General features: G+C 40.2%; 1 long non-coding RNA gene across 1 annotated transcript; it reads right to left on the bottom strand.

The window, feature by feature from the left end:
• Window positions 1-9794: 9794 nt before the first annotated feature.
• LOC120324609 lies at window positions 9795-17178 on the bottom strand. Its single transcript, XR_005566055.1, has 4 exons — window positions 16995-17178; window positions 16575-16636; window positions 14783-14915; window positions 9795-9881 (listed from the first exon to the last, which is right to left on the bottom strand). It is a non-coding gene; the product is annotated as an uncharacterized LOC120324609 (long non-coding RNA).
• Between the last annotated feature and the right edge of the window lie 939 nt (window positions 17179-18117).

Below are 18117 nucleotides of genomic sequence, written 5' to 3'. Positions count from 1 at the left end.
GATATGGCTTTCTATGCCTTTAGGGAAAAATTCCATAGAGCTGCTTTTGTATATTACTTACACCTTATAAAGCTGCAAATGCATTAACTAATAGTAATTGATTAGTAACTAATATTACTTTATTCTGTTGCCACACTAGGCACAAAGGAAATATTCTCATGCATACTATTTTATATTTTTCATACCTACAAAAGTGAAGTGACTCACCCTGGTTATGCACAAAACAATGGTAAATCTACACTAGGAACAGCTACTATCTAACATATTAAGTCACATCTCTTTCTTTTGAGCTTCGTTAATAAATCAGTGTTATGAACACTGGATAATAAAGACCGGATTGCAATATTTGTACCTGTGGTGTTCTCAATTTCTTAACTATAATCAAAGTTCAAAGACCTTTCCAAACATCTACATTCACTACAAGGTGTACCTAGAGTTAGGCAAAATTTATCCCCCTAAAGAGAAAATTCCTATTTTCAAGATTTATGAGGCACTTACAGTGATAAGGTTTGTGCTAAGCCACTGCACAGGAGTGTATTTGACCCTTGGTCAACTTGAGGGCGTGTGTTATATTTCAGAAGTCTCAGGTCAGTGGTGGATTCCATTAAAGGCCTTATCTCCTTTGAAATCAATGGCAACATAAAAAGAGATATGTGTATTTTTGAAGCAAGATGTATTACTTAGAGAAAAATCACATCTGATCCTGTTGCAGAAAAAATGGAAGAGAAGATAAATAATGCCCCTTTTTCCATTGGAGATTCCTCGGTATTAATATGAATGGTGTGAAAAAGAGAAAGGTGTATGAAAAGAAGCAGTGCATGGCAAGTTTTTGAAACTTTTAGATCAAGAAGTGCAAGCTCTGTATCAGTAATTGAACAGCCTCTGTTTTGAGGGATACCAAAACTTGCTGTATGTTGCATATCTGCTTCACATTTCACATACTGTAATTCTATGCTATAAGAATCCAGGACACAGGGAAAAAAAGAGTCACAACAAGAGGAGGGAAGAGTATTCAAGAATTTCATTAGTGTTACGTTGGTTTGATTTACACAAGGAGATACAAAACGACATGTACTGCTCAGCAGTTCACAAAGGAAATAATGAGCACTAAACCCAAACTGTTGCTTTGTCAAGGATAGAAAAAAATGGCAGCAGGGCACAACAGTATGTAAAATGTTTGCAATGGAACTTGCAATTTTCCAAACATCTTATTTGTTTGCGCTTGGTAATTCAAAGTCCAAATAGAGACTCTGCTGGAAGATGTGCACCTTCCATCTTCATAGATTCTCCATGATGAGACAAAAAGCAACAAACTGTAAGAATCAATAGATTTCTGGGTAGAAAATGTGAACTTGCAGATTAAATCAGAATAATTAGCACAGAAATTCTTACTAAAACCAGTGTGGCAAATCGGGTTGTTTCTATACACTTGTCCATTCATTTCCTAATTGCATATAATCTACCTGGTGAAATAATACCCTAAAAAGATCAAGTTTGAAAATGTAGCCTCTAATTCACTTCCCACATTTTTCATTAAAAAAAAAAAAATGCAAGTGGGAAAGTGGGTATGATTTCTTGCTCTATTTTCTTTGGGTATTCAGGCTGACGTATCACACAGCACAAAGAGTCAGGAATTGCGTCTAGAGATTTATCTTTACACACAAAGAAATAGTTAACCAGTATTGTTTATCTTGTTGGAGAGAACAGTTAATTGTGCACTGAATTCTAAACCAAGACAAACCTCTATTGTGTTCAGCTATAACAAAGTGTATAAAAACCACACCACAAAGTTCAGGCAAAGACGTCAGCAGAACCGCAGAGGTGTTACGTGCAGCAGGTCTGAGAGTCAGGGAGGCTTGGGAGCAGAAAGCAGAACCTTATACCACAGGCATAAGCATGTACTGAAGGCATGCCCTTTCCCCAGAACTTATTATAGTCCAGCTTTTAGCAGACATAACAGTACAGCTGGTCAGAACTTGATATAAAGTTCCACAAAAACTGAAATATTGCTTAGAAATGTTATTAATATGTTTCCCACAGTCACGGCAACTTTCTGAAAGCATTTGTTGCTTCAAAAAGGAAAGAAATGATAGTTTGGGAACTATCCTATGCTGTTTTGCTGACAAATATCTAAAGTGACACTAAAAGAATCCTTATAGCAGCCACTTCATCTTCAAGAATTGCAAGCGTTAGAACTATATGGGTCAGATACAGTTTGTCAAACCATTAAAGTTTTTCAAACCTCAAGTTGCTTTATTATTTAAATCATGTTTGCTTAGTTTGTAATATACTTAGTCTTTTACTCTGAAAGATGTAAAAAGATTAGTATTTCACTGATAATGATGCTTAATAACATCTCCTAAAAGGATATAGCTAATATCCCAACTGCACAAATTTGTAAGTTTAAAAAACTTAAAGATAGGGTCTTATAACTGACAAAAAGTAAGGGATGACTCCTGAAGAAATAAAAATGGACCCCAAGAACCAGAACTCTCAGTTCTAACACATTTATATCCAGTGCTGGCAGTCTACAGACTATTTCTAAGGAATACAAAATAGCCAGAAATAATTAAAGTATGCTGCTAGTTGGTCTAAATTCTATAGGTTTCTACCTCCACCATCAACCTAAATTTTAAAAGTTGAGAGGTTGAAGAACATTGAAAAATAGTAGATCCTTTTTGACCTTCAAACTTATCATGTTGTTTTATTTTAAATCATTAATAAAATCACCTTCACAGAAAAGCTGAAGTCTCTCTATTGAATTGTTAGTTTAGCTTCCAATTTCTGAAAAAAAAAAAATCATAGGTTTATTTTTAGGAGTAGATGTGAAGCCACATATAAAATTGAGGTAAATAAAGATCTTTGAAGTACATAAAGGTAAATCCTTCCAAATGATTAAGCTTATTGACTAGGAGAGAGAGACTGTCAGAACGAATCCTGACCAGCTGGAGAAAAATATATTAACTATACTTGTGATTGGAGGGACGTGGATTGAAGGATGTTTATCTTCTCAGATGAGCAGAGACAAGATCAGCTGCTTACTGGGAAAGAGAGAGGGAAGGGTTGCCATGTATTAATGTCCGTGAACACAGATCTTGAAGACTTGTGCCTATTTAAGCTTTGAGATGGTTGCACAAGATGCACAAGTGCACTTATAAGCAGGGAATACTTCTACAATGTTAAGATAAGAAGCCTTAAAATTTGATCATTTACTCCTGCCTTAATATTCCATAATTTTATACAAACATAACACGCATCCCGTTTAGGGTCCCTTTGAACTGCCAAGATAGGACTGAGAGAACTAGAGCTAAAAATCAGGCTCCAAACGTTAGCTTGGATTCCAATAAACATTTGACTAGTTAAGGGCATATTAGCCTGTAATGAAAGGTGTGAATAGCTCATGAAAACTCTCCCAAACTGGGTTGAGACCAGCTACTTCCAGTATCGATAACAATGTAGTCCTGGGAGCAGAGAGCCAAGTTTCTTCAGCAGGTGATGTAGGCTGTGCAGAGATCTAGATTAACAGCCCCCTGGTTTACAGCCAGGTAAGTCAAATTGAGGTGCATTTACATCTGACTACAGAAGACACAAGGGTATAGAGGAGAAATATATAACCTGCACAATTCTGTATGCTCAAAGAAACCCAAAATCTCAAGGAAAGGTACAGTGTCGATGCTCTCACAGGGTAGAAACTTGTAAAAGAAAGCATACATATCAAGGATCAGAAAAAAACTCTGCCCATGTTAGCCTCAGTGATAAATCCTCAAAGTCCCACTGAAATCTAGGACAAATTATATTGTTAAATTGAAATTACTGTTGGACATGGTGGTCAATTATTCCCCAGATTCACGGTAGATTAGTTTTCCAATGAAAATGCTGTTTCTGAAAAAAGAGATGGTAGAAATGTGCATTATGCTGTTTAAATGCTGTGGAAATTGATGCCAAGAAAAACAGTTGTGCCTGGCTGACATTGGAGATAATTTGGCAAGTTACCTTAAAGTTTTACTGTATGCCCCAATTTATTGCTGTGTATACAAAGCTATCCCATAAGGCAAAAGCTATGTTAAACTATAAGAAGTTTACATTTTCTGCAGAAGAATAAAAGGTGACAAGGAACCAGAACATTTTTCAGTATTTAAGCATATGATGAGAAACTATTTTCAACCAGAGTACAACAATTGGAATGCTTTTGTGGTAGAGAACTTTTTGTTTTGGTAAGTTTTAAAGCCTGTAGGTCATCTGGAGACTGTTTCCATCTCAGGAAGTTTTTGAGCATGTGGTTAGACCACAAAGTGATCTAAAACACTTTAAGAAAATGTGGTTTCTTTTTCCTCCTAAATTTCTTTATGTCACATTTGTCAACAAACACATCACTGCACAAATGGCATGTGATCCCACAGCAGACTGCCTGTAGGGGTTGAGATCCTGCCTGCCAAGCTCATCTAAGACTCTCTTAAACCCCATACTCTTTCTTGATGGCCAACACATCCTTTATCATCAACCTACAGAAACTTCATTACCACATTGCTCTGAAGCAGTTTATTAACCCAAGGGCTGATGATGCAAAGAAGGCAGGGTGTTGTTTCATGAAGCTCAAAATCAGTGAAAGACTCCTTAACTCTTCCATCAGCAGTGAGACAACAAGAATTGTTTCATGAGTACAAGAACAAGTAGAATATTTGGTACTGCAGTTTGAGAGGATTTTTTTTTTTTTAATCTCTTGACCTAAACTCTTGAATTGCTCTAGGAAAGACTGTCAGCGTAGTAAGCATTATAAGAAACAGAAAGCAAGGAAACCTTTCCTATGTTGTCAAAACAACTTTGACTTCAAAAATATTCTATAATCACTATCCCTGGTGAAAATCCATTTTGCTAAACTCTCAGCTATTCCAAAATTATGAGCAGGGCTTCAAAAAATTATGGGATTGAAAAATGGTAAGACTGTAAGAAAAACATCATTGAATACTGAGGTCATGGAAGTTGGCATTACCAGTGTTGATGTACTGCTTTCAGTTTGAGGGAAGGCGGGCGGATTGAAGGAGCACACGTCCCTGCTGGCCAGATCACCATCTGGTTCAGCTTCTAAGATCAAGTCTTCTCTGCAATTAACTCCTCTACTTCAAGAAAAAAAAAAAAAAAAGAGATACAAAATTAGTTGTAATTGAAGTGTAACATTAAAACTAGAGATGCTATACTTTGAAGCATAAATAAAATTTCTTTCCAATAACGGATAAACAGAATAATGTTTGTCTTTGCATATCTATTTATGCCCAATAAGGGTAACATTATCTGTTGCTTCTCACAATGACTCAAATGAATTATAGATTCACTTTATAAAATGTAACCTAATTCTCTCCATAATCAAAATTTGGTTAGAATGATGTAAGTTGCCAAACTCAGCTGTCCTCACAATCCAAATATAGAGTACTAAAAACTTGCTTATTTGAAACAAAGAGACAATAAAACACCAACAGTTCACAGAAACAGAAAACACAGGCACTGAGTACACAAATGTATTTTACATCTAACCAGCTGTATAATAATTTGATGAATCCCAGATGCTGCAGTAGAGCAAGGCAATGGCATAACTATGCAACTTCTTTGAAACAGATATATATTATTTAAATTTCTTCCCGTAATAACAACGAGATAGACAGATTATGAGTTTCAGCCTGAGTTTCCTACATACACCAGAAACCAGAGTCCTGTCAGTAAGCCACCTCGTTGGTCAAAAATGAAAGGTACTCTGATATTTATTGTGAGAAAGTAAGACTTTCCCAGATAGCCTACAAGAAAAAAATCCCACCTTTTTTTTCTTCCAAAATACATTAATTATAAAGAGTCCTGAAGGAGGAGCTGAACTCCTGCTTTTGCTCAGGACACTCTGAGAACTTTCACAGAGTAATCTTCACATTGGAGTTATGTAAACAAATAAAATCCATAAACCACTTCAGACCTGCCAGACTTATATGGCACAGCAAAAGGTATGAGGAAGGTCGGTCAAAGATTCATTCCCATTGAAAGATTGATCTAACACTGATAAAGCAGGGCACGGCAAACAGGGAAACACGGAGAGTGGGAATGGGGAAGAAAGAACATCAGGCCTGTGAGAAGGGAAAGACTCCAGATTTTCTCAAGGTGACAAAGTTTAGACACACCTGGCATGTTCTCTGGCCACAGTATGAAATGGATTCAAAGGAGGACCAGGCTTCTCTGATATTTTATGTTTACATGAAGTCATTCATAGTGCAATCTATTTGCCTGTGGAATGTCCAGCTACATGTAAAGTTCAGCTGCTTTATCAGAAAGCGGGAAAGGAGAGGGGGTCTTTTCTCTTTTAGGTTACTTGTCCTAGTTTTGGATTTGTGCTGGAAACAGAGTCAACACCACAGGGATGTTTCAGTTATTGCTGAGCAGGGCTTACACAGAGCCAAGGCCTTTTCTGCGTCTCACACTGCCCCACCAGCGACTGAGCTGAGGGTGCACAGGGAGCTGGGAGGGGACACAGCCCTGACAGCTGACCCCAACTGACCACGTGGATATCCCACACTGTATGGCACCAGGCTCAGCATATCAGCTGGGGGGGAAAGGAGGAAGAGGGGATGTTCACAGTGATAGCATTTGTCTTCTCAAGTCACCGTTACCCATGATGGAGCCCTGCTCTCCTGGAGATGGCTGAACACCTGCCTGCCCATGGGATGTGGGGAATTAATGTCTTGGTTTGCTTTGCTTGTGTGCACAGCCTTTGCTTTACATCTTAAATCCATGAGTTTTCTCATTTTTACCCTTCCAGTTCTCTCTCCTGTCCCACAGGGAGGAGTGAGCGAGCAGCTGTGCGGTGCTAAGTTGCCGTCTGAGGTTAAACCATGACAAGTCTTTTCTCCTTTAGCCTATTTTATTAAATTAAGTAATATCACATGACAAAAAAATCTAATGCCACATCTCCTTTAGGACTCCCCAGTGGAGCAATGTGCTTTTAGTTGCTCTTCTAAGCAGATACCTGCAGAGTCGTCATTTCCTCAAGTGCAGCTCACAGATGTTCTCAAACCAACCCCTTGCATCACATTTGGCACTGGGACAGCTACAGAAGTCATCACTCCCAGCCTCCCACTTGCTCCTCTGCCAGAGGTTACCATAATCCCAGCAAGGATGAGGCTCAATGGGACATGTGTTGCAGTACCAGAGGCCAGGGATTGTTAATTGCAAATCACAAATTACGTTGATAAGTAAAAAAGCAAATTGCAGGCACATGGGTGCTACTCCCTGTCCCAAAAATGCTGGGTAAATAGCCAAGCAGCTGGCACACACCAAGCTCTGCACCATCACCACTGCATTCCTTGCACTGCTACGGGGTTTGACTAGTCTAAACCAACAACTCAATACAGACACATTATAGCATGACAAACAGAAAACTTAAAACCTGTCCTTTGGAAAGGCAGAGGACACAAAAAGTGTAGCTTTCATTAAAAAAGCAGAGGAAAGGCTGCCTATATTACAAGGGAAGCACCAGAAATTCAAGTGACCCACAAATAAAGTCACTTGTCATCATGTTTCACAGGGGATGGAAAGAGTAAAGGTGATCCTTGGCAAGTTTGCATTAATTGTTCAAGCACTGACTCCTACTGCTCTGCAGAACACTCCAGATCTCCCTTTTCTGTGATGCCCAGAGATCAAAATCCCTTACTAACATCTGTGGACCTTCCCAAGACCTGTTCAAACTATTAGGTTATCAATTCAAAAAGAAAAAAAAATTAGAAAATGTAAGAGTGAAAAATTAAGGAACTGCAGTAAATAAATTCAATTGAAATGTAAGCATTAAAAATATGGAAATATCAGTGATTACTCATCATTGCTGCATTTCCTAGTTTACAGGGTTTGCTAAAAAGTCTGTAGGTGGTTGCAGAACTCATATTCAAAAGATATAATTAAGATCCTTCACATATGTTTAGAAGGTAATTTTTGCTGAGAATTTAAATCAAACTTGATTTAAAAAAACTAGAAATTCTTCCATAATCCAGGACTCAAAGATTCTTTTACTTTTTAGGTTTGCCATTTTAGGTGGGAAACTCATATCATCTATTCTCATCATAATTGATTAGACAGGTTCATTAAATACTTCACTTAGTTCCAATAAGTAGTCTGTACATAGTTTCTAAAACCAAACCATTTTAAATGCAAAGCCTTTCTAGAGCTGAACTTGCCTGCAGACTCACTCGGAGGCTGTCACAGGAGTCTCTGCCACAAGGTCCAAAACCTCCCTCACAGTGGTTATCACATCAGCAGGATTACACACATTTGTCACGTTGTACACATCGTGAAGTCTTTTCTAACGTGTGAAACCCCAACATTAAACTCTCTGTAAGAAATGAAGAAAAAAGACCTCTTCTCAGGTGAGAATGACAAAATAGATGGATTAGCTAAAAGGATTAGTGGCAGTCTGGTATATATCCTACTAGCCTAGTTTAAGAACTTATTTATGTTACCATTCTTCAAGAAAAAAAATAGCCCCCTTTCCAGAAACGATTAATGTGGAGTCTTCAATGGAGAAGAAAATATTTGCGTATCATGCTGCAGTTTTACTGGAATTCTAGCCATGAAATGTAAGATCTGCTTTAATTCAGCCAGTGCACAGACACTAATCTTACAGGGAATGATTAAGCTGTCAGTTTAAGAATACAGTGTGGGATTTTTACAGTTTTCTTTATATTGTGGCATTTAGTTTAGTTCTGTATCTATGCAATTTTTAAGGAGCTTTATTGCTGCAGAGTTGGATCTAGAATATAAAGTACTGGTGGCTTTTATGAGCCTGTCTGGACTATCCAAACAAAAAAATCCTTGTAGTAGGCAAGTTTAAGGCACTACTACTCATGAATTTTAATGAGTAGGCCAGCATACATATGCAACACAGCCCTGTGCTGAATGGACTCATAAGTGTTTTAATGTGTTACCACTGGCTAAATTCTGAGGAAAGATAGAGTGGCTGAGACATGTGCTTTAGATCAGGATGACCTGCATTTTCTTCTCACATCTACAGTAGCTTGTTCTGGCCACAGTACTGTGTGTAGAATACAGGGTACCAGGAAATGAAGATGGCCAAAAAATCTAACTATATCTAGAAACTGTATTTCACAGTTGGTTTTGCCTTTTCTTTTTTTTTTTTTTCCATAGTCTTAAATCCTAACCAAGCAATGACTGATGAAAATGTTCTTTTTGTGAGCCGCAGTCAAATGATCTCAAATGAAAATGAATGTCCATACCCTGGATGTCCCATTCATCTATTTCTTTCAAATGCCAAGTCATCTCTTGGTCCACAGAAAAAACATCAGCAAATCCAATAAGCTAAAATCCCATAAGTGTTTGTTTTTCAGAGTTTTTAGAAGTTCACAAAGATGTATTTCTAACATCTTCAAAAATACTGTTTCTTATATATCCATGAAATTATACACCTATGGAATACTGACCCCAACAAAAACATCTACTATTTTGTTAAAGAAAAATGGTGTTTTCAGGTTACCTGAGCACCTCATTTTTTCTTTTCTTTCCCTGGTGTCCTACTCCCTTTCTTTTCTACCTCACCTGTCACACATCTGGTTCTGGACCACTAAACCTGTGTGCATTTTAATCCATATTAAAGGAATGATTTTCTTTATATGAACAGTCCTGAGAATACAAAGTGTCTCTCACAACTGACTCTGTGTCCTGTCTGCTGTGGCTTCTAGAGCATGGTCACCAGCCAAACTCAGAGATCATATTGTAATTTTATGAGGCCAATGCTTTTTATTTCTTGCCTGTTGCTTCCATGTTCTCCCAAGCTTCCATGTTCTCCCAAGCTTCCATGTTCTCTCTTCCATTCTCCCAGAGAATGCTGGATGTAGGTAAACCTGAAAATAAAATAGGTCAAGGGGCAATGTTTTTAAAAGCAATAAGAAAGAAGCACTCTGTTAGAATTTTCCATTAAAGAATAAAAACCCAAACATAGAAAATATCTGTTTGCTGTTCAAACTTCTCTGATTCTAGTCCTATGGCAAAATGTCATGTAATAAGTAAATAAATAAAGAGTAAAACTATTATTGAGAAAAAACAGAATATTCTGTGAAAAACTGGAAAAACTTAACAAAGCAATCTTGTGTTACCCTTTACTCTTCTTGATTATTTTTTTAATCTAGCAGCAAATACAAATACAAAACTTTTGATAGAATAAATGGTTCTACCCTAAGAGTTCTGGGATAGCAATGTACCTGTCTCTGAAACACAGAGAAAATTTCAGGGATTAGCAGGTTGCTGAGCTGAAAATCCAGCAATAATCGGTAGCTGATACACTTGAAAAACTTCATGGAATTAGCACTGGTTTCAAGTGGGTGGGATCACAAAGGAGTAACTTGGTCTAGCAGGCGGCATCCCTGCCTCTGGCAGGGAGATTGGAACTAGGTGATTTTTAAGGTCAAGCCATTCTATGACTCTGTGATATGCAAACTCTGCTTTAATTCCCTTTGATCTGTGTCAAACCTATTTGAAGAACGCGCTTAACTCACACCACGGAGACTCGAGCTCACAGTTGGATTAATCTGAACAGTCTGTCCTGGTTCCAGCCCGCTGTAGCAGTCTGTGGAGGTGAATGAGCCATCCAGAATCAGGCTGCTGAGGACTGGAATTCAGGAGCCCCCCCCCAGTGGTACCACTTGCTGGATATGCCTGGGCTACGAGCTGACCTGCCTGGGAGAGATACAACTTGTGCAGGGCACTCCCTCTTCATCCTCTCTCCATTCACTGGGACACCTTTTTTCTCCAGGAGGGCCAGTTGCTACTCCCAAACCACATGTTGCCTGTGAGCACCCTAAGCATGGCTTTACCATGGCCAAGAGCAGCACGGTTTTGTCAATCCACACCCATGGCTATGAGGGGAAGTGGGCCAGAAGGAGCTGCCAAGGCAGACACTACCAGCCTGCTGCAGGGCACAGCCGCACACCAGACTCAGCCCTAGGGTACAGGGATGGGACCTCTCAGGAATTAACATCACGTCTTGCACATGCAAGTCTCCTTCAGATCACTCTCCTCATAGCTCAAAAAGCATATGTTTGTGGTCTTGACCATCAGAAGATGTGGACATGCAGTTCGGAGGGTGTGGAAAGCTGGTCACACATCTGTAGATCCTACAAACCTGTGTCAAAAGCTGGTTGTCCCAGAAATGGGCAAGGAGTTTCCTGAATCATCTGTGAGTGAACTAGCCTGACTGTCATTAGCAACCCAGTGGCAACACCCCACAACTTAAATTCATTTATCCTTTTAAGTCAATTCTTCTTACGCTGCTTCATCTGATCATTAATTGGTGTTTTTTTCAGCTCTCCTTGCAGCCTTATTTTCCTCTGAAAACAAGGTCAGATACACATCTGACAAGTAACTTATGCTTGCACAACCATAGAAGTACAGATGTGAGTAAGTCAGGCTGAATATCTTAGGTGAGGGGGTAGAAGAGAGGATACATATCTAAATCATACATTGAACCCTAAGCACTGTATAAATTAGTCTACACGGTTCACTCCATCTCCCTATGCCACTATCTGTCATGTTAATTAGTGGGGAAAGACAAGAGAATGTATACGAAAGATGCCAACAAAATGTATTTTTTGCCTGCTATCAGGTGGGAGTAGAGTTTGAGAAAAACTTCAGGCAATACAGACACAGCTTCCTAGGCAGACAGCTCCAGGTTGCCAGGGAAATTAACTGAAAACAGTGCAGACAGAGGCTCCCTAAACTGCCTTCACTTGGTGATTAGGTTATTTTAAATCTCTCAGGAGATTCCATTCCACTTAAACGTAGCGCGATAAGAGACAATTAGTGATCCTCTGAGAGCGGTCATATCTGGAATAGCAAGCAGCACACACTTCCCCTTCCTTCCCAGTCTGAGATTTGTGGTGCCCGTGACCTTCACTACAGAGCCATGCCTTGTAGGTAGCAAAGGGGAAGAAAAGAGCTGAGGCACAGTGAGTTTCCCTCAACAGCAGAAGGAGATGAGCTCTGGCACCACTGAGACTCACACGCCCAATTTTGCCAAAAATCAAGTATGAAGAGAAAAAGAGGAAAAATAAACATTTGTGACAATCACTAGTCCTTCCTTACACAAACTTCCTAGAAGCTCAGCTGTGCCTGGTTACAGGTGACACGGTCCAAACTTCTGCAGAGGGATTGACCCTGCTCTTCTGGAGAAGACACTGAGCTGACAAGCAGTGGGGTAATGGCCCGTAATGCCCCACTGCTGCCACTTTTTCTGACGGCTACAAACTGGAGGCCATTTCCCTGTGATTGATTTTTTTGGAGCTCAGACTGGCTCTGTTCGTGTTCCTTGAAACTGCGTCACTGGGAGCTGACCTCTGGATCCATTACAGACTGCAGCTCCTGCCGCTGGCAGAAATCAATGCCCAGGAAAAGCTTTGTTCAGTATAGTTTGTAAGTGAATGTGTTGAATCCAGGGTACAGCAGCTCTAGTCAGTCAGGTAATACAGCTGCCTGCCTCCCCCCTACTCCCCCACTTCAAACCCAGTTTTTTATTTGCAGTGGACTTTTCCACAACTGTAGCACAGAGGAAGGGCAGTGAAATTATGCATACAACTACTGTTATACTTACCTGGATACAAAACCCTGTTACAGAAGAGAGAATAGAACCACACTTAGAAACAGGAGGAATGAAAAGTGGCTTTATTTCCCTTTGTCTCTGTGAAAGAGCATATCATAGAATCATAGAACCATAGAATCATAGAATCAGTTGGAAGGGACCTCTGAGATCATCAAGTCCAACCCTTCACCCAACACTGCCGTTTCTTCCTAATACCCAACCTAAACCTCCCCTGGCACAGCTTAAGACCATGCCCTCTTGTCTTACTGATAGCTGCCTGGGAGAAGAGATCAACCCCCATCTGGCTACAACCTCCTTTCAAGGAGTTGTAGAGAGTGAGGAGGTCTCCCCTGAGCCTCCTCTTCTCCAGGCTGAACAGCCCCAGCTCCCTCAGCCTCTCCTCATAGGATTTGTGCTCAAGTCTCTTCACCAGCCTTGTTGCTTTTCTCTGGACCTGCTCCAGCACCTCAATATCCTTCCTGAGCTGAGGGGCCCAGAACTGGACACAGCACTTGAGATGTGGCCTCACCAGTGCTGAGTACAGGGGCAGAATCACTTCCCTGGTCCTGCTGGCCACACCATTCCTGATCCAGGCCAGGATGCCATTGGCCTTCTTGGCCACCTGGGCACACTGCTGGCTCCTGTTCAGCTTCCTGTCAATCCAAACTCCAGGTCCCTTTCTGCTTGGCTGCTCTGTTCCCAGACCCAATGTAGGCAACAAAAGCAATTTCAGGGGCATAACAGGGGATTCTGACACTGAAAGGAACTCCAGGGTGTTATGAAGGTGCTGGAGAAGATGACGTTAAGAAGAGAAGGTACCTTCTCTTAGTCAATAAATAAAAGCTTGCCTACTAGATACCTTGCCTGAGACATCACTGGGTGTGGGGGAAAGATGGTGAAGGAAAAACAAACAGGAGAAGATGTCTGCCTAGAAATTCTGGCCAATATGCCCTCTTGAAAATGGAAATTAATATGCCAGTGAATCATACCTCAGTTGAGAGGACCTCTGCTGTCAGGCCAGCTGCAGACAGAGGGAAGAGCACACCAAGTCAAACAGAAAGCTTGACCCAAACAACGAATACAAGAGCCAACACTGCAGCACTCAGGTCATTGACCAAATAAACCCATAAAAAGGCAATGGCACAAGCAGCAGTGGTTTATGTATACCTCACACTGGTGAGCTGCAGGACAGCAGTGGAGACAAAACTAAGGACAAGTGCAATTCAGTGACAGGAAACATAGCTCAGACTGGGCCACCATCATGATGACCCAGAAAAATCCTCAGCCATCTGCTGATGTATCACAAGAGAATCATGAGAGGTGAAATGCCCAAATGCCCAACAGAATGCAGGCAGTAGCTACAAGATAAAAACAAGATGTTACTCTTGCAATTGCCAAGCAAACCTACATGTGTTGCAAATTCAGTTGTTTTAAAGAAATGTGTACCAATTAATCCTATATCCCTTAATATGTTTGGTTATAGAGGATGCCTGCAGCAGGCAGTATCTAGCAGCCTGTGTTGACTACAAGCATTTCCAAAGAGAAAAAGACTTGGTAGACAATCCAACCCATATGCACCCTTAACTAACTCAGATTTTCTTTCCACCCTGCTGAACGTTCAATATGTACTGAATTTAAGTTCTGCAATAAATCAAAGCAATTAAAAATAGTTAACAGTTGTGTTTACATGAGAACAAGAATTTTGAGATAATTATTCTGAAAGTTGGAAGTGGAACCAAGCAATCTGTCTAATTAGCTTTAAAAACGTACTCCCGCTTTTTGGAGTCGAATTGGAAAGGATTTGAATTTCCGAAAGTGTTGCTCAAATATTTAAGTTTTAACACCAGTCTGAAAGTTCAATATGTGTTGCAAACCACTGTAATAATAATGATGGTGATAATAAAACTTTGATAGCAGCCATCTGCCCATTCCAGACAGTTGAATCATTTCCAGTGCTCCCTGAGAGCCAGGACTGACATGGATTTTTATACACTATATCACAGACAGTATATGCAGGGTCTGCAGCCGAGACCTTTCTGTAATGACGTCAAAGAGGCTGTGCAGCCAGCTTTTAAAATTGCTGCAGGCTCATCCTAATGACATTAGGATATAACAGATGAGGAAAGGAAGATATGTATATCAACATTACAATAACAAGCAAGGACAGCTCACTTTAGCTCTGGAGGCAGCACTTAGGTTATCCTCCATAGAGCTGCTCTCCAAAGTTTGCGTCAGTGGAGGAGGTGGGGTGTGAATTCCATGACTAAGGGGCATAACTCAGCTGGAGAACCTTTTAGTGTGAAGCCTGGAAAAAAAAAATAAAAGACATCGGAGTTATTAAGAACTTAAACAAGAAACTGGAAAGAGACTTCAGCAAGGCATTTCGGTTGTCTGCTTGCAGACATAAGGGTCAAGTGCACTGTTAAGAACAGTCTATAAGACACAGCTAAGCAGTTCTTCCAAAAGCAAACAAAAAAATCTCAAAATACATTAATCGAACAAAATATTCCATGAGCAGTCACAGACCTCTGGCAGGGCTGCACAGTGGGTCAGTTTGTACCAGCCCTGGTGATAACACAGCCACACTTACACGCGACCATGTCTGAGCAGGAGCTTTACTGATACCTAAAAGAGGGACAGGGTAGCCAGTCTTTTCCCTAGATGTGATGCACCTGGATCTCAGCCCTCTGGATAAGCTGGGAAACTCATATCAGGTATTTATAAAGAGGCATGAAGAATCCCCGTTTCTTTTCAGAGGGCCAAGAAATCTACTTGGACTTGTCATCTGCCTGGGTTTGTGCAAAGCATTTGACACTGTCCCTCGTGACATTCTTGTCTCTAAACTGGAGAGACGTGGATTTGATGGATGGACCTCTGAGTAGGTAAAAAAATGGGTGGAGGGTTGTCCTCCAACAGGTTGTGTTCAATGGCTCAATGTACAAGTCAAGAGCAGTGACGAGTGACGCTCCTCAGAGATTGCTATTGGGACCAGCACCACTAAACATGTTAAAATGTTAGATGTTAAAATGTATGAGATGTTTGTTTAACTGTTTCAGGTGTTTAACAACCTTGTCAGTGACATGGACAGCGGGATCAAGTGCACCCTCAGCAAGTTTGCTCACAACACCAAGCTGTGTGGTGAGGGTGACTGGAGAGACTGGAGGGAAGGGATGGCATCCAGAGGGACAGACATGAGAGGTGGGCTTGTGCAAACCTCATGAAAATCAGTAAGGCCAAGTGCAAGGTCCTACACCTGGGTTGGGGCAATCCCAAGTACGAGTACAGGCTGGGCAGATTCTATGAAATAGCAGAGTGTGAGTCCAGTTGCAGGTATTAGAGGAATTAATTTAAATCAGGACAGATTTCAGGAAGTTTTGATGGAAATTTTTTGTATTTTTAAAGTCCAAATCAATAAGTGGCTGACAGATTTCTGAAAATGAGCACATCTGTGTGCTGTGACAGGGGAAAAAAAAGAAAAACATACTCAATCTTTACCAGTACTTATGAAAGAATTATTTCCTAGTGCAGGTGGGTGCTCCATTTCATTGCATGAAATATAATTCATGGAATTTTGCCATTTGCACTCAGTAATTACTCTGAGACTATTGGTATTTGTATGAAATATGTTAAGAAATCTGTATTATTTTCTTTACCTCTAAAATATCTTGTCATTTAGACATTCATGCTAATAGCATGATGTGAATATTCAGAGTTTTGTTATCCTCTTATTTAGTTTTTCCTTTGTATCTTCACTCTATTTAGCAGTACTTACAGTACTCCAGATGTATCTCTCAGAATAGATATAGTGTTTAGCATAATTATACTTATCTATTATTATCAACATTAAAAAGCTAAAGTTTAATTTACTCCTTGTACCTTTACTTTCATCTCTTTTTCTGGAAACCATTAAAAAGAATGTCTAATTGCATCATAAAAACCTGGTTTTAAAAGTACTTTTACTTACTGTGGATTCTTAGCCTTGAAAGGAGCATTCTGGGGACTTTCAAAGGTTCTGGATCTTTAGACCTGAGGAATGAAGAACAGAGGCATTACCACACTGGAAGGTACCAAGTGTCTCCAGGTACTGTATTTCAGTGTATGGTGCAATAAGACAGAATATTCAGAGATATGGGGAATTATGAATACTTCCCTGAGGTTAACTTAAGGTTAAAAAATTTTAGAAATCTATCTTTTGAGGTAATTGTAGCAGCACAGATTGGCAGAGTGCAGCTTAGGCTGGCAGTGCCCTGAGGGTTGGGGGCTTCAGGGCGCCTCAGGGCAGTGCAAGCATTAAAAAGTGCCTAACACAAGTCAGATCATAGTACAGTGAGGAGACCTTCATGAAACCTGGATGACTGCTCACCTGCCATTTCTGTGGTCTCACCTGCATTCCCCCCTGCTGGTATCTCTACATTACTCTCGGTCTGCTTCCCCCATAGACTTTTCAATTTTACTTCTTTACCTCCAAAATAATCATTGTTGAATTTGTTGCTTTTAATCAAGTGCTGTGATTATCCCTGATTTACTCCATAACAACCATATTACCTGATGGAAAGGTAGTGTAAAAAGACCTGCAAAAAGTCAGAAAATAAATAAATTAACCTAAGGGAACACCTTCCCAGGATCAAACTACTGCAAATGTTTTCTTGTCTCCCTCTAGTTATTACCAGCTATTCTTTGTCTATAAAGTCATCTCATTCAAATACTTCACGTTGATGGCAGTGTTGCATGGTAGAAGACAAGTAGCAAAATGTCTTCCTTGCCTTGTGCTTTTTCTCTATAGTCATATGATGTGTTAAAACAAGCAATTCAGGAAAGCCTTAAGGCCCCCAGAGTCTGCTGAGCTTGTAAGGCAGAAAGCTTAGTCTGATTTTCGAGATAAACTAGAGTAATGGCAATTTTTTTTTATGGTAAGCAATGATTCTGATTGAAAATAATTTTAAAACTCGGGTAAAGATACAGAAAGATACAAATAGAAACTAAAAACATCAGAGTTCAGGGTGAAGATTTTAATTGGGTTTAGTTCTGGTGAGAGGTTATGCCAACATAAGAACTACCCCCTAAGGTGTGTGGGAAAATGAAGAAGAGCTGAGGATCAATGAGCATATCCCTTGCTTGGTGCCACCACTGCATCAGGCATGGGGACAGAATCCCAGCTGGGCATAACACAAACCAGGAAGCCTCCTGTGAGCCTGAACCTCTTCCACCCCTTCACTGAACTCGATAAAGTGGCCGAAAGGATGAGCAAATGTTTCCATGATGATACTTCCACCAATCCCCTTAAAAAGACACTCACTTGATATTGGTCTCCAAGGACAGAGATAACCCAGCAGTTGCAAAGCAAAGGTCTCAGACAAGTACTTGGCTGCTGGACTCAACACTTTACTGTCAGGATTCCCAGATGTTCTCACAGTGTGTCTGCAGCTTTTGCAATCTCAACCGCCAGACTTTTTTCCTCAAAGAAAAGGGGGAAAGGAACTGAAGGGATTAGGAATTCTGAAGAGGGG

Source organism: Pipra filicauda, unplaced genomic scaffold, assembly GCF_003945595.2.
Source record: "Pipra filicauda isolate LSUMZ 115617 unplaced genomic scaffold, ASM394559v2 scaffold604_size233181_pilon, whole genome shotgun sequence".
In the NCBI taxonomy this organism is placed as follows: domain Eukaryota; kingdom Metazoa; phylum Chordata; class Aves; order Passeriformes; family Pipridae; genus Pipra; species Pipra filicauda.
The sequence above is the reverse complement of the archived record's forward strand: the minus strand, read 5'-3'. Positions and strand labels throughout refer to the sequence as shown.